Source organism: Gossypium hirsutum, chromosome A04 (assembly GCF_007990345.1).
Source record: "Gossypium hirsutum isolate 1008001.06 chromosome A04, Gossypium_hirsutum_v2.1, whole genome shotgun sequence".
Taxonomy (NCBI): Eukaryota; Viridiplantae; Streptophyta; class Magnoliopsida; order Malvales; family Malvaceae; genus Gossypium; species Gossypium hirsutum.
The window spans coordinates 23,507,177-23,529,492 of NC_053427.1; positions in this window are offsets into that span (position 1 = coordinate 23,507,177).

Here is a 22,316-nt window from a genome sequence, read left to right on the forward strand (position 1 = left end):
AGTTGGTGTTGTAAAAGACACTTTTAAAAGTAGGTTAAAGTGAATGGAAGCTGTGCACCAGGTAGGAAACTAGGAAAAAGAGGAGGTGAGTCCGTCGGACTGCTTAAGTACCAAGCTCCCTTCGGATCCAATCCTAGACATGCACACCGCCATTGCCACACTCTAACATCTCGTATAATTTTGAGAAAACCGTTTGGTTATGTCCATCTTAAGAAAATGATTAAGGTTGAAAACGTTTGCTTAGCGGAAGTCTTACTTGTATTCGTGTTATTTTGAAATCACTTAGTGTTTTGAAAACGCGTCCTAGAGCTAATCTATTTCGTTAGTTATCATAGATCAGTTTTATCATAATAGAATTAAATAATAAAGAAACAAACCAAACCATAAAAATAATTAAGCGGCCTTATTACAAAAAAAACCCAAAACCATAAACGAAAATATGGAAAATCTAGTTCACCAGAAGAAAACAAATTTGCAGAAAACGTGTGGCCACTCCGAATCCCGCCCAGCTCCAAGTCCACCAACTAGGGCTCACCTGCAAGGATGGAAGAAAAAGGGGTGAGTTTGGGAAAACTCAGTGTATACAGAAACCCATCCAAAGCCTAAATCAGCTCGAGCCCATTGGGCCTAAGCCCTATTCAGATAACAGTACACAGTGGACCGAAGCCCTTTTCAGAATACAGTAGCAAGGCCTTAGCCCCTTTTTACATAACAGTGTGGCCCATAGGCCCAGTTCAGTAACATAGGTAACAATAGTAGTAATGCATGCAAACCCATCTGGAGAGACTACTCAACCCACCAACCGCTACACTGCACCTGTACCAACCCTACACTCCATGTGGGGAATATCTCAACCCACCCAACCCTACACTCCAAAGTTGTAGCAACGCTGCTCAAATATCAGTAACTTGAGGCAAAGCCTCCAGTACGTGGATGAACCACTTTCAATACTTCCTCCATGAATACCCCAATCCCATGCAACATATATTAATAAAAGCATATCATGTAAAATACAGTATTAATCAATCATGCAGTTTATGTAACACCCCTATCCCGTATCCGTCGCCGGAATAGGTAAAGGGGCATTACCGGACTTGAAATTCATATCCGAATAGTAAAAATTTTGAATATTTTTTTTATAAAGAACGTTCCTTTAGGTAAATACTAAAGACAGTCAGGGATACAATTTAACTGCTATAAGTACACATTCAAAAGATGCTATTCTCGCATAGCTTATATACATTAACCAAAATATTCTTCGGCCACTGGTCTATTCTTTACATGCCATAAAATAATTCAAAACATAACAGTAACAAGCAGTGGATAGTGATAGTGTGACTAGTTGCTGACGATCCCCGAGCCTGTAGCTTCCAAATGAGATCTATAAAACAGAGGAAACAAAGTAAACGGAGTAAGCATTACAATGCTTAGTAAGTTTTAAGCAGTGTCAATAGATAACAATCAAATTATAACATAGTTGTTCGTATTTTTATTTCACTCTTCCTTCGGGCATAACATCCCTTCACCGAATATGCCCATCTCATCATATATAATAGGCAGATAAATTCTCACTTGATAGTGATCTCTTATAAACATAGGTACATTACATATTTTCACCTAACTTTCCACATTTTCACCTAACTTTCCACATTGACCAAACGCACAATAATCATAGAACAGTCTTATTGCTTTACTCACATATGCATCACATAACGACCTTGTGATTTAGTCCAAATCAAGCTTAAATATAATCTCAAAATACATACCTGACCAGCTTAACGCATTGAACGTATTTATTACCAATTGTTACTGTGAAGTCGTATAATCCTATGCTTTACTCGAATCTTCAGCGAAACCTTTAGCTTGAATAGTCCCCACACGTAGTTATCGGCTCTTACCCGGACAAAACCTCCACACGTAGTCATCGGGTCTTACCCGGACATAATCTCCACACGTAGTCATCAGGACTTACCCGGAATATATTTCCAAGTTTCATGTACATTTAATCACATGTTACAACATTCACATCGACTGTCATATTTGTAATTCATTTGCCTCATCAAATATCTAATAATACACACCTTTCACATTTGGTCAATCGGCCACAATATACACACATCTCCTACATATTTCACACTAGCCATTCGGCTTTACCACATATACATATCTCATACATATTTCACACTAGCCATTCGGCTTTACCACATATACATATCTCATACATATTTCACACTAGCCATTCGGCTTTACCACATATACATATCTCATACATATTTCACACTAGACATTCGGCTTTACCACATATACATATCTCATTCATATTTCACACTAGCCATTCCGCTTTACCACATATACATATCTCATACATATTTCACACTAGCCATTCGGCTTTACCACATATGCATATCTCATACATATTTCACAGTAGCCATTCGGTTTTACCACATATACTTATCACATACATATTTCACATTAGCCATTCTGCTTTACCACATATACATATCTCATACATATTTCACACTAGCCATTCGGCTTTACCACACATACATATCTCATACATATTTCACACTAGCCATTCGGCTTTACCACATATACATATCTCATACATATTTCACACTAGCCATTCGGCTTTACCACTTATACATATCTCATATATATTTCACATTAGCCATTCGGCTTTACCACACACATATATATTTATCTTGTACATCAATTTCAGCAATAGCTTATAAGCAACTCAAATAGTTTCATCAATGTTTACAACAAATTCACATATTCACTACAAGCTGTTTTCCTGAGCAATAGTCACTAAATTATTTATAACTGGAGCTACAAAACTCAAAATCAATTTCCGTTAATTTTCCCTAAATATAGACTCATATATCTTCCATCCATAAAATGCTCAGAATTTTAGGTTTGGCTAATCAATACCATATTTTTCTTAAACTTTCCCCTGTTTCACTGTTTGACTAATCTGACCACTCTTCAGTACGAATCAAATTTCTAATTGTACAGAATTCAAAATATGTTCTATTTGATTTCATTTGAAACTAGACTCATTAGGGAGTCTAAGAATATAAATTTTATCTTATAACCATTTTTGTACAAATTACAATGATTTTCTAAATACAGAACAGGGGATTTCGGAGTCATTTTGACACTATCTGACACAACTTTAAATATCTCTTTATAGGAAATTTCTTTGCTTACACGGTCTCTTTTATAAGAAACTAGACTAATTAAGCTTTGATTACATATTTTATTCAGCCTAGAATTCCTCAGCAACAATTTATAGTGATTTTCTAAAATCACATTACTGTTGCTGTCCTAAGCAAATTATTACAATTTGCTCTTAAATTTCCAAGTCCAACACTTATGAACTTACCATTTGAGTTTAAGACATATCATGGCCACATCATATCTTATTAAATCAACTCATTATTTCATATTATGATTGAATTTACTCAATGTTTAATCGCTTAAAACTTACCTCGAAAGTGGTCGACACTAGGTATCCACGGCTATTCATTTACTTTCTCTTTTCCCCTATCCGACTTTGATCCTCTAAGCTCTTGAGCTAAATCAAACAATTTACTTCCCAATCAAACACAATCACACGGCATCCATATACATTTAGAACCATTCTTAACATATTTACTACTCATTTACAAACAAAATACTCATATCACATTTATAAAACTACAAGCCGAATATACCTATGTGTGACCATCCCAATTTAATCGATTTCTTGTTTTATGCACTACCACATATTCACACATATATATATATTATGCCATTTACTCATAAACCCCATTATGCCAAATATTCATTAGCCAATAGTCACACACACTACTTATGTACAAAAATTTATCCACCCTCGCCTATAGTTCATTCGGCCATTCATCACTCAACGAAACAAAATTTCATAGCAAACTCCTATGATCAAGCACACACATATATTTACATCCCAATACTCATAACATTCAAAATCACATTTTAAGTAAATTATCTTAAACAATGCCGAATCCTTAAGTGATTAAACATCAAATTTTTACTCAATTCCCAAACATATAAACAACATTTATTCATGACATCAAGCATCTTCATTTCGGCTATTACACATATATACACTAGCAATCAAATACTAACATTTGCACTTCACCTTAATAGCTAGCTTAGCAAACCTTAATTTAACATATAATTGTTCATAACACAATTAAAGCATCCTCTCCATTCCATCAATTCAAAACACATACATTGCCCAATAATATCCAAAATCATATTCGGCCTTAGTACTCAACTTGCTAGCCGATTTTTCTCCATCTAGCAACTAATGCACATATGTGCTCATTTGTTAGACTCTACTTCACCTAACTACAATTTTTTTTCTTTTCATCCAAATAACATGAACAACAACCATTTCTTGAACATTTTCTCTTAACCGATTACTCATGTTACCAACAAGATTCAAAATTTGGACATGGGCTAAGCAAGGAGCTTAATGACTAACTCAAAAAAAATGCTAGAAATCCAAGAATCATCCTTGAACTTACCTTGATTTAGCTAACCACCATAGCTGAATTTTTCCAAGCTTGTTCTCTCCTAGTCACGGCAATGAGGAGCAAAGAGGAAAACTTTGGTTTCTCCTCCCATTTACCACATGTTTTATTATTCTTAATTCCTTATTTTATTTTGTAAACTAATAATGCTAATAGAAAATACATATTATCATCAATGACCCATACCATGGCCGGCCACTACTTATTATAAATGAAAATTTGACATGCAAACCCATCATTTTTATAACATGCATTAATAGGTCCTTATAGATTAACCTATCACCTTTTAAAAGTGTCACACATAAGTCCTATTAATTAAATTCACATGCAATTAACAAAATTCAAACATGAAATTTTCACACATGCATATATATATAATAAGCATCAACTATGATGGTTAATTATTTTTATGACTCGGTTTTGTGGTCCCGAAACCACTTTCCGACTAGGGTCACATTAGGGGTGTCACAACTCTTCCCCCTTTAGGGATTTTCGTCTCCGAAAATCTTACCGGCAAATAGGATAGGGTAACTTTCTCTCGTTGAGTTCTCTAGATCCCACCTAGTTTCCTCAACTCCGAACTTACGCTTCAGTGCTTTAACTAACAAAACTTTCTTAGTTTGATCATAATAATTCACAGAGATCCACAAAATTGACACTTACTCACTTACTTTTCATTTCGGTAATAACACACATAGGTATAACACAATTTACTCATCGGTCTGAACCCATTAGGTATAGGCTCGAACCCCACACACAGGTTCTAGCCTACTTAACCCAAAGTCCGAATAGACTCGATAGCCATCAACTAATTAGGCTATTAGCCTAGTATACACTTCACCGATCCGAAATCTACTAGGCACAAGGCCTGAATAACTCAAATATCCAAAATTATCACCATTCATCAGAAATTCTTACCAACTTTCAAATGTCGAAACTTAGTCAAAATAATTTCTTGAACATGATTAACAAAATAGTGTTTATTCACAATAGCACATATAACTGCATATACCGAGAATCTCATATTCATAATGTACATATATATCACATACCTTGTCAATTTAATGTCTCGAACTTATTTCATTACCAATTTAGCACAATGTTGTATAATCTCTGACTCTAATTAGTTCACCAGTGTTTAGTCCGTTTAACGAATTTTCTCTTTAGGTCTTACTTACTATTACAAATCAATGCCATCGTCTCACACGAGGTCATACATGAAACACACTTCGCATACACAGTGCCCACTGACTGATTTCGCACACATAGCACTCGATTAAAGAACTCGCACACATAGTGCCTCAATTACCAATCTCGCACACATAATGCTCGATTGAAGAACTCGCACACATAGTGCCTCAACTACTGATCTGGCACACATAGTGCTCAGTTGAAGAACTTGCACACACAGTGCCTCATAACTCCAGCATGAATGCCTTCGAGGTTTAGCCCGGATATATCACTAGCACGAATGCTCTTCGAAACTTAGCCCGGATACATTACTAGCACGAATGCTCTTTGGAACTTAGCCCGGATACATCACTAGCATGAATGCTCTTCGGAACTTAGCCCGGATACATCACTAGCACGAATGCTCTTCGAAACTTAGCCCGGATATAACACCAGCACGAATGCTCTTCGGGACTTAGCCCGGATATAACATCAGCACGAATGCTCTTCGGGACTTAGCCCGGATATAACATCAGCACGAATGCTCTTTGGGACTTAGCTCGGATATAACATCAGCACGAATGCTCTTTGGGACTTAGCCCGGATATAACACCAGCACGAATGCTCTTCGGGACTTAGCCCGGCTATATAACTCTCAATTCTCATGTACATATACATATATAACAATACACATTAGTATATCATTTACATTACTTGAATACAAACACAACATGTTTATCGACCATTCAACTTTCAGTTCCATAGCCACATACAAAGATCACATTAATAGTCGTAACACTCTTTCAAAATTGCATCACTTATACCCTTATAATTCAATCCAAATCAAAATTCAAATACGAGTACATGATACGTACCTGATCAACTTAAAGATTTAAGCATATCCAAGTGAAGTTATATCACAAATTCTCATAGTCAGAAGCTTGCTACAGCTCGATCGGGATCAAAATTCATTACAATACAACAAACACATTTTAATAGTCAAAAATCATCACACTATCAATTTATCACTTTATGGCATGTATAAATAGACTCACGCGTGCTACATTAGTCCTAGAATCGACTAAACCGTAGCTCTGATACCAATAAAATGTAACACCCCTATCCCGTATCTGTCACCGGAATAGGTAAAGGGGCATTACCGGACTTGAAACTCATATCAGAATAGTAAAAATTTTGAATATTTTTTTTATAAAGAACGTTCCTTTAGGTAAATACTAAAGACAGTCAGGGATACAATTTAACTGCTACAAGTACACATTCAAAAGATGCCATTTTTGCATGGCTTATATACATTAACCAAAATATTCTTCGGCCACTGGTCTATTCTTTACATGCCATAAAATAATTCAAAACATAACAGTAACAAGCAGTGGATAGTGATAGTGTGACTAGTTGCTGACGATCCCCGAGCCTGTAGCTTCCAAATGAGATCTATAAAACAGAGGAAACAAAGTAAACGGAGTAAGCATTACAATGCTTAGTAAGTTTTAAGCAGTGTCAACAGATAACAATCAAATTATAACATAGTTGTTCGTATTTTTATTTCACTCTTCCTTCGGGCATACCATCCCTTTACCGAATATGCCCATCTCATCATATATAATAGGCAGATAAATTCTCACTTGATAGTGATCTCTTATAAACATAGGTACATTACATATTTTCACCTAACTTTCCACATTGACCAAACGCACAATAATCATAGAACAGTCTTATTGCTTTACTCACATATGCATCACATAACGACCTTGTGATTTAGTCCAAATCAAGCTTAAATATAATCTCAAAATACATACCTGACCAGCTTAACGCATTGAACGTATTTATTACCAATTGTTACTGTGAAGTCGTATAATCTTATGCTTTACTCGAATCTTCAGCGAAACCTTTAGCTCGAATAGTCCCCACACGTAGTTATCGGGTCTTACCCAGACAAAATCCCCACACGTAGTCATCGGGTCTTTCCCGGACATAATCTCCACATGTAGTCATCGGGTCTTACCCGGAATATATTTCCAAGTTTCATGTACATTTAATCAAATGTTACAACATTCACATCGACTGTCATATTTGTAATTCATTTGCCTCATCAAATATCTAATAATACACACCTTTCACATTTGGTCATTCGGCCATAATATACACACACCTCCTACATATTTCACACTATCCATTCGGCTTTACCACATATACATATCTCATACATATTTGACACTAGCCATTCGGCTTTACCACATATACATATCTCACACATATTTCACACTAGCCATTCGGCTTTACCACATATACATATCTCATTTATATTTCACTCTAGCCATTCGGCTTTACCACATATACAAATCTCATATATATTTCACATTAGCCATTCGGCTTTACCGCATATACGTATCTCATACATATTTCACACTAGCCATTCAGCTTTACCACATATACCTATCTCATACATATTTCACATTAGCCATTCGGCTTTACCACATATGCATATCTCATACATATTTCACACTAGCCATTCGGCTTTTCCACATATACATATCTCATACATATTTCACATTAGCCATTCGGCTTTACCACATATACATATCTCATACATATTTCACATTAGCCATTCGGCTTTACCACATATATATATCTCATACATATTTCACACTAGCTATTCGGCTTTACCACATATACATATCTCATACATATTTCACATTAGCCATTCCACATATACATATCTCATACATATTTCACATTAGCCATTCGGCTTTACCACATATACATATCTCATACATATTCCACACTAGCCATTCAGCTTTACCACATATACATATCTCATACATATTTCACACTAGCCATTCGGCTTTACCACATATACATATTTCATACATATTTCACACTAGCCATTCGGCTTTACCACATATACATATCTCATATATATTTCACATTAGCCATTCGGCTTTACCACACACATATATATTTATCTTGTACATCAATTTCAGCAATAGCTTATAAGCAACTCAAATAGTTTCATCAATGTTTACAACAAATTCACATATTCACTACAAGCTATTTTCCTGAGCAATAGTCACTAAATTATTTATAACTGGAGCTAAAAAACTCAAAATCAATTGCCGTTAATTTTCCCTGAATATAGACTCATATATATTCCATCCATAAAATTTTCAAAATTTTAGGTTTGGCTAATCAATACCAGATTTTTCTTAAAGTTTCCCCTATTTCACTGTTTGACTAATCTGACCACTCTTCACTACGAATCAAATTTCTCATTGTACAGAATTCAAAATATGTTCTATTTGATTTCATTTGAAACTATACTCATTAAGGAGTCTAAGCATATAAATTTTATCTTATAACCATTTTTGTACAAATTATAATGATTTTCTAAAAACAGAATAGGGGATTTCGGAGTCATTTTGACACTGTCTCACACAACTTTAAATGTCTCTTTATAGGAAATTTCTTTGCTTACACGGTCTCTTTTATAAGAAACTAGACTAATTAAGCTTTGATTACATATTTTATTCAGCCTATAATTCCACACCAACAATTTATAGTGATTTTCTAAAATCACATTACTGCTGCTGTCCTAAGCAAATTATTACAATTTGCTCTTAAATTTCCAAGTCCAAACACTTATGAACTTACCATTTGAGTTTAAGACATATCATGGCCACATCATATCTTATTAAATCAACTCATTATGTCCTATTATGATTGAATTTACTCAACGTTTAATCACTTAAAACTTACCTCGGAAGTGGTCGACGACTAGATATCCACGGCTATTCGTTTACTTTCTCTTTTCCCCTATCCGACTTTGATCCTCTAAGCGCTTGAGCTAAATCAAACAATTTACTTCCCAATCAAACACAATCACACGGCATCCATATACATTTTAGAACCATTCTTAACATATTTACTACTCATTTACAAACAAAATACTCATATCACATTTATAAAACTACAAGCCAAATATACCTATGTGTGACCATCCCAATTTAATCGAATTCTTGTTTTATGCACTACCACATATTCACACACACATATATATATATATTATGCCATTTACTCATAAACCCCTTTATGCCGAATATTCATTAGCCAATAGTCACACACACTACTTATGAATAAAAATTTATCCACCCTCGCCTATAGTTCATTCGGCCATTCATCACTCAACCAAACAAAATTTCATAGCAAACTCCTATGATCAAGCACACACATATATTTACATCCCAATACTCATAACATTCAAAACCACATTTTAAGTAAATTATCTTAAACAATGCCGAATCCTTAAGTGATTAAACATCAAATTTTTACTCAATTCCCAAACATATAAACAACATTTATTCATGACATCAAGCATCTTCATTTCGGCTATTACACATATATACACTAGCAATCAAATACTAACATTTGCACTTCACCTTAATAGCTAGCTTAGCAAACCTTAATTTAACATATAATTGTTCATAACACAATAAAAGCATCCTCTCCATTCCATCAATTCAAAACACATACATTGCCCAATAATATCCAAAATCATATTCGGCCTTAGTACTCAACTTGCTAGCCGATTTTTCTCCATCTAGCAACTAATGCACATATGTGCTCATTTGTTAGACTCTACTTCACCTAACTACCAATTTTTTTCTTTTCATCCAAATAACATGAACAGCAACCATTTCTTGAACATTTTCTCTTAACCGATTACTCATGTTACCAACAAGATTCAAAATTTGGACATGGGCTAAGCAAGGAGCTTAATGACTAACTCAAAAAAATGCTAGAAATCCAAGAATCATCCTTGAACTTACCTTGATTTAGCTAACCACCATAGCTGAATTTTTCCAAGCTTGTTCTCTCCTAGTCACGGCAATGAGGAGCAAAGAGGAAAACTTTGGTTTCTCCCCCCATTTACCACATGTTTTATTATTCTTAATTCCTTATTTTATTTTGTAAACTAATAATGCTAATAGAAAATACATATTATCATCAATGACCCATACCATGGCCGGCCACTACTTATTATATATGAAAATTTGACATGCAAACCCATCATTTTTATAACATGCATTAATAGGTCCTTATAGATTAACCTATCACCTTTTAAAAGTGTCACACATAAGTCCTATTAATTAAATTCACATGCAATTAACAAAATTCAAACATGAAATTTTCACACATGCATATATATAATAAGCATCAACTATGACGGTTAATTATTTTTATGACTCAGTTTTGTAGTCCCGAAACCACTTTCCGACTAGGGTCACATTAGGGGTGCCACAACTCTTCCCCCCTTTAGGGATTTTCGTCTCCGAAAATCTTACTGACAAATAGAATAGGGTAACTTTCTCTCGTTGAGTTCTCTAGATCCCACCTAGTTTCCTCAACTCCGAACTTACGCTTCAGTCCATATCGAGTTCGGAATGCTGTCTTATGAATATCCCCTTCTTTTACCCATAGCTGATGGTATCCAGAACGAAGATCGATTTTGGAGAATACCGAAGCTCCCCTAAGTTGATCAAACAGATCGTCAATTCTTGGTAGTGGATACTTAGTCTTAATCGTCAGTTTGTTCAACTGGCGATAATCGATGCACATGCGCATCGTTCCGTCCTTTTTCTTCACAAACAGGACCGGTGCTCCCCAAGGAGACACACTAGGCCTAATGAAGCCTCTATCTAACAACTCTTGAATTTGAGCCTTCAGTTCCACCAATTCCTTCGGTGCCATCCAATAGGGTGCAATAGATACTGGAGTTGTTCCAGGCAACAAATCGATTCCGAACTCAACTTCCCGATTCGGAGGTAATCCAGGAAGCTCTACTGGAAAAACATCCCGGAATTCCCTAACAGTTCTGATGGTCTCCACAGTCAGATCCTCAGTTTTAGTTTGGCTTACCAAAGCCAGATATGCCTCACACCCCTTGCGCATCAGTTTCTCAGCCCTCAACGCCGATACTACATTGGATAAGTAATCCCTCCGTTCTCCAATAATCATTACCTCTTCATCATTGACAGTCCTTAACACCATCCTCTTAGCTGCACAATCCAAAGTTGCCTTATGCTTGGTCAACCAATCCATCCCTAGTATCAAATCGAATTCTTCAAGTGGTAACTCCATCAAATCCCCACAGAACACCTCGCCCTGAATCTCCAAAGGCACCTCCTTGAAGAGTTTCTCTACCTTAACCAAATGACCTAAAGGACTTATCACAGACACCCCACACACAGTCTCCTCGAAGTGCACACCCAGTGCCCCAGAAATGTTATATGCCACATATGAATGGGTTGATCCCACATCAATCAGAGCAGTATAAGGTACACCATATATAAAAAATGTACCAGTTATGACATCAGGTGCGTCACCCTCCTCGCGGCGACGAGCAGCATACACCAAAGCTGGCTGACGAGCATCCGTGTTACCAATACCCCTGCCGGGTGCCCTACGTCCACAGCCATTACCACCGCGACCTTGTCCACGACCTCTTGGCAGCGGCGGTCCATCCCTCACAGGTTGAGCCGGTCGCACAACCCCTTGTTCGGCCCCCTGAGCTTGAGTGGCCCTCCTAAGACAATCTTTAATCCTATGCTCCTTAGACCCACAACGAAGACAAGCCCCAAAACACTTCCAGCACTCTCCTTGATGCATTCTGCCGCAATCCCCACAAGCTTGTGGTCTACCTGTGTTCACCGGAACTACTCGAACCGGTTCCTCCATCCTAGCTCTCTTAACATTTCGATTTTCAGCACCCGCTGGTCCAGCATCCCTCCTGAACCGATTCCGATCCCTATCATGATTCTTCCGTTTGGTTTGCTTCACATCCTCGGCTATCTTAGCCTTCTCTACCAGTGCAGCGAAATCTCGCTCTCTCTGCGGAGCTATGAGCACCCTTAACTCATCTCTGAGGCCATCCTCAAAACAAACGCTGCGCTCGTATTCGGTGGAAACGATGCCATTAGCATACCGAGTCAATCATAGAAACTCCGCCTCATATTCTGCAATGGTCTTATTTCCCTGAGTCAGATTCAAGAACTCCTTTCTGCGTGCATCCACATAGCTAGCTCCAACATATTTTGCCTTAAAGGTCTGTTTGAATAGCTCCCATGTTACCCTCTCAGCTGGGGTACCCTCTCTCACAGAAATCCACCACTGATAAGCTTTATCCCGCAGCAACGACACCGCCCCTTTCAACTTCTGTTCTATTGAGCAGTCTAGGTCATCCATGATCCGCTCTGTGGCTTCCAACCAGTACTCAGCCACATTTGGGGCCACTCCAGATACGCCCCTAAAAATCTCAGCTCTGTTGGCCCGAAGTGGTTCAGAAATGGACCCCCTATTCATGGGCCCGATGTTAGCTCCGGCCACCCTTTCCAAAACCCTCAACATGGCCTGAGACAAAGTGTCATCCCCTGCGGCCCGGTCATACGGCCCATTTTCATTAACCGGTAGTGGACGTGCCTTGCCAGCTGGTATGTGTTCAGATGATGCAGATCCAGCTTGGGTGCTACCTCAGCCTCGACCACGGCCTCTTCCCCGAGTAACCCTTGTACTCATAACGATTTATCTGTTTACGAATTTTATGACATTAGTTTACTGGTTCCACTGTTTATTACAGAATGTCTTATGATCAGATAGAGTTTCAGAGTTATTTTCGCGCAATCACAATTTAGCTACGGTCCCAATTTTGTAGCACTAATACTACATTATCAATAGCACTATCTCTAAGGCTCAGTACTATCTACAGTATTATTTTTAGTCCAGTTCCATATGAATATTTAAAGTAGAAAAAGAACACTTACAGACTTGGTGCCGGGGATTCAGTGTGCCACTTCCTTATCGGTCCATTTAAATTTTTTTTTGTTTAAAAAAACCCATGTTTTTGTTTACCGAAAATAAAAAGATTTGATTTGAAAACACTTTTATTTTAAAACTATTGATTTAACCCCGTTTAACAATAGAAAAACTTTGAACATCTTCGAAAACTTATAGAAAAAACCTTTTTTTTTTGAAAAGATTTTCAGACCCGATCGACAGCCGAGTTGTTGCAACCAGGCTCTGATACCACTAAATGTAACACCCCAAACCCGACCTAGACGTTATGACCGGATCTGATGCGCCCCATCGAAGCGTTCAAAACATTCCGTATTACTTAGTTTGGAAAACTTAGTTGGTGTTGTAAAAGACACTTTTAAAAGTAGGTTAAAGTGAATGGAAGCTGTGCACCAGGTAGGAAACCAGGAAAAAGAGGAGGTGAGTCCGTCGAACTGCTTAAGTACCAAGCTCCCTTCGGATCCAATCCTAGACATGCACACCGCCATTGCCACACTCTAACATCTCGTATAATTTTGAGAACACCGTTTGGTTATGTCCATCTTAAGAAAATGATTAAGGTTGAAAATGTTTGCTTAGCGGAAGTCTTACTTGTATTCGTGTTATTTTGAAATCACTTAGTGTTTTTGAAAACGTGTCCTAGAGCTAATCTATTTCGTTAGTTATCATAGATCAATTTTATCATAATAGAATTAAAGAATAAAGAAACAAACCAAACCATAAAAATAATTAAGCGGCCTTATTACAAAAAAAAACCCAAAAACAAAAACGAAAATATGGAAAATCTAGTTCACCAGAAGAAAACGAATTTGCAGAAAATGTGTGGCCACTCCGAATCCCGCCCAGCTCCAAGTCCACTAACTAGGGCTCACCTGCAAGGATGGAAGAAAAAGGGGTGAGTTTGGGAAAACTCAGTGTATATAGAAACCCATCCAAATCCTAAATCAGCTCGAGCCCATTGGGCCTAAGCCCTATTCAGATAACAGTACACAGTGTACCGAAGCCCTTTTCAGAATACAGTAGCAAGGCCTTAGCCCCTTTTTACATAACAGTGTGGCCCATAGGGCCAGTTCAGTAACATAGGTAACAATAGTAGTAATGCATGCAAACCCATCTGGGAGACTACTCAACCCACCAACCGCTACACTGCACCCGTACCAGCCCTACACTCCATGTGGGGAATATCTCAACCCACCTAGCCCTACACTCCATAGTTGCAGCAATGCTGCTCAAATATCAGTAAGTTGAGGCAAAGCCTCCAGTACGTGGATGAACCACTTTCAATACTTCCTCCATCAATACCCCAATCCCATGCAACAGATATTAATAAAAGCATATCATGTAGAATACAGTATTAATCAATCATGCAGTTTAGCCAATTTAAACCCTAGGGGTATATCGGTAATTTTGCTCTTTAGGGGTAATTTTCGTAACTTAGCAACTACACAAGCTACTTTAGTAATTTTCAACAGTTTTATGCAGTTTGGTTGCACCATCTAACTAACAGGCTAAATTTCCCATCTCTTACCCATATTGGTCCGTAAGCCCATTGGGCCCAGTTTTGGCCCATCGAGACCCTTTTTCCTAAGTACGTTAAAACGTCACACGAACTTACTTACCATCTTGCGGTGGTAGATCTAACAATTACTCTATGTCTCGAGAGCATTCGCATACTCACAAGCCCATAAAATGCCAAAATTTCGGCATTTCAGCTTTTGCCGAATTGAACTAAGAAAGGGTGTTCGGTACACACCTGATTCGCGACGACTGCTACTGAGATCTCTTCCGATGTCCTACAATTGATTAGCACAGTTCTTATTTACAAACCATAATCACTAAACCCAGAACCTACTTATCCATGATCGAACCATATCCCTAAAAGCCTTCGAAACCTTACCTTTTTGCCAAAATCGATAGCTAGCTCTGAATCCGATTGCTCCAACAACCCACGCCTTCAATCCAACACTTAAGAAGACACTAATCATTGACAGAAAACGTCAGTTAAAAACCCTTAGAGCCACATGCCCAAATCGACAGCCTTCCTAGATTTTAGGGACTTCAGCTTTTCCTAACTTTGTAAAATAGGACCAGATCTGAGATGATGAACACTTACCCCTTACTCTTTTTTGATCTCCACGCAATCTGGTGCAGATTTATCTTTCAAACGACGGTAGAACTCGACTCCCAGAATTTTGAAGTTTCGGCTATAAGCCCCCAAATCTATGGTTTTTCGGCTTTTGGGTGATGAAGGAGATGACAAAGTAGGGCTATAACCTTAATGTAGAATTGCCGATAGGTCTCTAGAGTTTAGAAAGAATAATCGTCGATTAATGGAAACACAATGTTAAAGGGTTTGGCTTTGAAGAAATCGGTACCAGTAATGTGTGTTCAAGATTTTGGCTTTTATGGATTCGGCAAAAGTATTGATGAACAGCAGAATTGATGAATGGTTTTGAAGAAGAAAAATAGAAAAAGATGAATAGGGGAAGTGGTAGTTTCGGCTAGAGAGGAAAAAGAGAGAAAAGAAAAACCTTGTGATGTCAGAGCAGAAGAGAACGGCACCACCCAATACCCTAGGTGCCGAAATACTAACCTCAAACCCCCTGCCGATTTTTCCCTCTTCAATTCCAAAAATTCGGCCAACTCCTAGCCTCTCTCCCAATCCCTTAAATCTCTCCCCTTATCCCTCCTTAATCCAAGCGTTTGAACTGATTCAAACTCTCCTCTAGCAGAATCCACCTGGACTCCAACACTTACCCCTCCAGCACTTAAAAATAAATGCATCTATTTGTCAACACAGGGAATCGATCCCATGCTTTCCCCAATGGTCCACACGCCACCTTTTTAGGAGCCTAGTGGCGTCACCCTTGCCACTCTACTAAGGCTCTTTTTGTGATGCAATTTACCCATAACTCTATACAAGGGCCACCTAGCCAGAACCCCTAACTCCTAAGTCCAAAATTCAAAAATTCAACCGGGTTTTGGCCAACACATGGGCCTTCTATAAGCCCATTTACCTACTCAAAATATTAATTTCACATCCAAATACAAAATTTTTAAAATCTTTACAAAATATTGAAAACCGCGAATAAATCTGAAAATCAGGATGTTACATTAGGTCTATCTCACATAGCTCCAACATCTCGATGGAACCAATTCTTTTTCTATATTCGATTATGACAGTAGGGTCTATCAATGTTGGGAGAATTATTCTCAAGGAGATCCACAATTACAAAAAGAAAAAGGCAAGAAGTGGCTACATTCCATCATTGATTACTTCATTTTACTTCAGGGCATAAGTACGATAGAAAGTAAGCCTGAAGGATCATTATGTCCAATGTTGCATAACAAGGAAAGACATTAAAAGATTAGTAGAGAATATTGGGTTATTAAACCAAGTTGAACCAAATGAGCTGAACGAACCAAAATCATATGGGTCATCAACCAAATATGAAATGGAAGCTAACTCAATTGATGAGATAGAAGAAGTAGAAATTGAAGAGGAACCAAAAATCCCTGAACCGAAGGTAGAGCCTAGTGTTGCTGAACTAGTGGTGGAAAGTTTTAATACTGAGTTGACCATTCCTACTTCCTCAAATGCTATGACCAAATCAAAATTTTCAACTATGATAGGTATGTGGAAATTCATTCATAACGTACAACAAGCTTATTAGAGATATGCAAAAGTTAAAGATGATACCTTATGAAATAATTTAAAGAATATCTCTAACACTTTTGCTCCTAAGTTCCCTGATCATATATTTGAGAGATGGCAAGAGGAGATTGTGGGATCAAGTGGGACAAAGAAGGGAAAAGGAAAAAATACATGGAGGATGACGCAAGTAAAAAGGGGGGAATTTCTTGTCCTTAGTATTTATCTTTAGGCTTTTTATTACATACTTAGTATTTTGTTTTTGTATAAAAAATAAGATATTGCAAGCATGAATAAAATAAACCCAATCCCTCTTCATTAGAAAAGATAGAAGTGATGTGGAAATGGGAGTGAACATGTCTGAAATGGATTGTTGAGAAAGACTTGGTACTTAAGTAGTCTTCGTGACTCACCTCTCTTTCTTACAACCCTACCTAGTCTTTAGTTTTCATTCATTACTTTGTTTTTGGAATGAGGACATTACTTCTTTTTAAAGGGGATAAGGCAATATCAGCATAAATTTTTACAATTTTCAAGTTGTTTTCAATATTTTCATATAAGTATGCTAAAATAAAATGATGTTTAAAGAAGACTTTTGTTCATAAGTTAGTTTTAATGTGAGAATGATTTCTTATTTTATTTAAGTTTTTTATGTTATCTTGAGTTATGGAATGCTTGTATGTTCTTAGATCTTATATAGTCGTTTTCCATGAAAACCAAAATCCCTTAGAAACATACATCCTTGGAGGTTTAAGTTCTTAGAATTTACATAGTAACTTTCTTGAGGCAAAATCATAGGAGGAAAAATCCTAGGAGGTATAAGAATCTAAACATGATTTAGGCACATTTTCTTTCAATCATTTGAGCCTTTCAAGCCTACCATACAAATTTTGACCCTTGAAACCTTAATTTGAGCCTTAAAGCCTACTTTATAGCTATTAACCTATATTATAAGCCATGCTACCATCTTTTTAAAATTTATCTTATTTTTGCACCTATCTTATTTATATTTGTCTTGGTGAGTAAAGATCAAGGGAAAATTTGGAAATATGTACATGTTCTTTATATGTTTAAAAAAAAGCTCTATTCAAATGTCAAGCAAAAAGAGAAAAAATAAATACTCAAAGTATTGAGAAAGATTGATGGGCATATGCTTCAAAATGGAGTTTTGGGGGTAAAACCCATTAGCTAGAAGGATGTACCTGAAATTGATCCAAGGCAAAAATAGGGTTAAGATTACTGAACCTAAAAATTCACTTCTCTTTATCCCTAACTTAAGCCTAGCCCCGTTACAACCTTATAAAAAACCTATTGATTTAAAAGATTATGCTGACTACATTAGTGGAGAGGAATTGCTAAGTTCAACATATGAGGACAATTAAGTTAGACCTTGTGATTGCTTTGTTTGATTGATAAGGAAAATTTGATCGAATGGTGAATGTTATGTATGATCTTGAAAAGCATGCACTCAATGACTTATGTTAGCATTTTTCCGCACTTAGAATAAAATTTTGAAATAATATTTGCATATGAGCGACTTTTCAACAAAAAGAGTTTGTGAGCATGATTTTTTTCATGCATGATTATGTGCAAAGATTGATGTTGCTTAAACTTATTGCAAAAATTTCCCTTAGCAAAAGTTGTGTATTATGCGAAACATTACTCGAGACGAGCAATGAATTAAGTTTGGGAGTGTGTTAACTCTAAATTATATAGGTTTTTCTAGACATTTTTACCCCCTTTTTACTAAATATAATATTACTCCCAAGTATTTGTTAATTAATTAGGTACATTTTGTTTACATTTCGATGATGGGCATGAATTCATAAAAAAATGAAAATATAAGATTTATTATATTAATTTTGTGCATACTTTAAATGGGTTATCAAGGTGTTACTTTGACCGAATAAAAAAATATGATATATGATAGACAAGTCTGACAAGCTTAGTGGGTCATGAAACTGTCCAACAAGGGGGAGTCAAGCCCAAATTCGACACAAGCATGTTGGCTGACAAAAAATATATTTTGGGACAATTATTTAGAGGTCCCTACATTTGAAGAATCATTGGAAATAAGCACAAAAAGATTGCCCTTGAAACCATCCAACCCATGCACAAATTTTGCCTGATTCTATGCTCAAATCATGCAACCACCATCCACCTACTTCCACTATATATGGTTGGCCAAGCAATGGAAAAAATACATGGATTCTTATCCATATTTTAAATAAACTCTACCATATACTCCAAGTGTAAATATCCTTCATCCCTAATCTATCATCCATCATCCCTTTATTCTTTAATCATCCCTAAATCTCTCGTTAAACTATTTTCTCATTTTCTCTCTTTAGTCCCATGTATAGCATCTCATTTCCCTTAGCCGACAAAACCTAGAGAAGATCATCTCTTGGTTGGCCACCTTAAGGAGCCATTAACAAAATAGCAACATAGGAATCAGATGAGAACATATTCAATTAGAGTTTACGAGATTACTGATTCAATAAAATTTATTCTTAATTTACATTGTTATTTTGATTTTAAAAATGTTCGCAATCTGTTTTGTTATCTTGTCATCAATAATGGTAGGTTAAATCTGTTTAGCAAGGATGATTGCATTGATTCAATGAAATTTTTTTAGATCTTGTTTATAGTGTTCGTGCCTCAGTTGATCATGTTTTCAATTAAACTCTAGTATGTATTTCATTCATGCGTGATTGGATGCATCAGAATTAGTTGAACGATCTGACCAGACGACGACCAGTGGGTGCAATAATTGAAATGTTCATGCTCAATTTAGATCCTGACCCGACTAAATTGAAGGTTCATAATAACTTTAATGAGCTATATTATCTTGCATAGTTTTTAGGTTTATATGATTAAATTGTTTCAAAATTGACCTGTCCCTATTACTTCACATGAATTCTAAGAAACCCTTAATTTAATATGATCAATAAAATGCATGTTTTACTGAGTAAAAGATCCCGAGAGGACTTAATTTGGTTTAAAAAATCAAGAAAGATTGAGTTGCCAAGGAATACTTTCTAACCACTATTAAAAACGAGGAAAATGAACTAAGTTGATAGATGTAATTATCCTAACCTATTCATGTTATTGATTGATGAATTTTGTGTCTTTACTGCTAAATTCATTTCATACTTGGCAATTAGATTAAATTGAACTAAATATTATCTTGCATTTAGATAATTTAGCTTAGCTTAATCATCACCCCTCAAAATATTATGTTTTTATCACCAGTTTGTTAACTCTAATTTTACGATTAATTGATTAACATACACAGTCCCTGCAAGGATGATAATTCGTTTACATACTTATTACTTGATAACAACTGTGTACACTGGCACAAATCGAGCATTACATGTATACGCATATATGTCTCAACAAATATGGGATCCACTTGGTAAGTCCACCAAGAATAAGTTATATGTTTATGCGAGTTCATATGTCCAAGACATGACAGTTTGTCAAGACTATATTACGTGTACAATTTCTCAATAAGGGATTCACAATACTTGTACAATTTCTTAGTAGGGGATTTACTCTTGAGAATCTAACTGCATGTTATAATTTCTAAAAGTGAATCATTATGAATAGGTTATCTGTTATCGCAAGACTAAGATAGGATACAATGGTCAGCAGGATTTGTCTACTTGATTAGGTTGAGTTGATTTTCTTTTTTAAACTGTAATGCGGATTTCCTTCTGAATTCGTCAGTATGTTTTGTAAAGCATGAATCTATAGGCTTGGATCTAAAATAGGAATCCATGAGGATTGTAATACGAATTTGATTCTGTTAGGACAAACCACTAATAGCAATTCAAAATAGGGACTATTTGCTAAATCTAGCTTATTTGATTATTTATAATTATTTATGCAAAGTGTGCTATAGAAATAATCCAGGGTACTCTTTCACAAGTTCTTATGTAAGAATCTACAAGGATTTCCTCTTAAGGAAATAGATGCATAAGGGTCCGCAAAGGCAAATAGTGAAGATAGAAATCGTAGGGATAAGCCACCAAGAGATCAAAACTTTAACCGCATTTTGATATTATATTTGTGAAGTCTTATCAGTGGGAGATTTTTATGTGTAATGCTTTCATAGCCGAATACGAAATCTTCTACTTTCACGTTGTCCGTAATAGAGCAAAGGCAGTCAAGAAAGTTGAATTGTTCTTTAGGATGTGAAAGCAAATAAGAAATTGTATCTTTGAAGATAATGTGCCAAGTACAAGTGAGCTAATTTGTCTGATGTAAATACCACGCCAATGAGATTGGTGAACCATCCTAGTACAGACAGTCAAACTTAAATTCTAAATCATGAAGCGCCAGCTTGTTAGCATTCTACTGATATAAGGTATGAAAACTCACTAATTTTATTAGAACTTACGTAATTGTTATTATGTATTATAAGTAATAAGGGAATTCGAAAGTTCGAGGAGGGACCAGGCCAAAATCTACCATGCTCAGGCAATTTTGCTTCTTGTAGTAACATGCTTACAGTTGGACAACCCAAAGGCGGAGTCTCATGGTCAGAGTCTTATTTGTAATTAGCTTTGATAGGAATACTATTTCAAAACTAAGTAAATATTCAATATGTTTAAACTACCTTGTAAAATGTTTTGTATCTTAGATTAAGGTTACATAATAGAAATAAATCCATCTGGCGTGGTCAATTAGATAATTGTATTTTAATAATAACTCCATTAAGTAGGAATGGCAGAATATACATTAAAGAATGTGTCGTTAAATTTCAGTTATGAAGCATAGCACCCTATAGCCTAGATCCAGACATCTGGTCGAGTACAGGGTGTTTCACTAAGTATAGAGATCTCACCCTTATACCTAAGGACTAGAACACCCACCTTCAAATCTTTCCCTTGATAACTTGGGCGATAAACACTTAATAATGTTTACTAAAATAGTTTTTACTCTCTGAAAAAAATAGTTCCTCCACTCAATAAGCTCCCATTACATACCCTAGAAAAGCCTCAAACAAATATGAATTTTAGCTTGTTAACATAGAATCTAAGTGAATACAAAGTATGTAACAC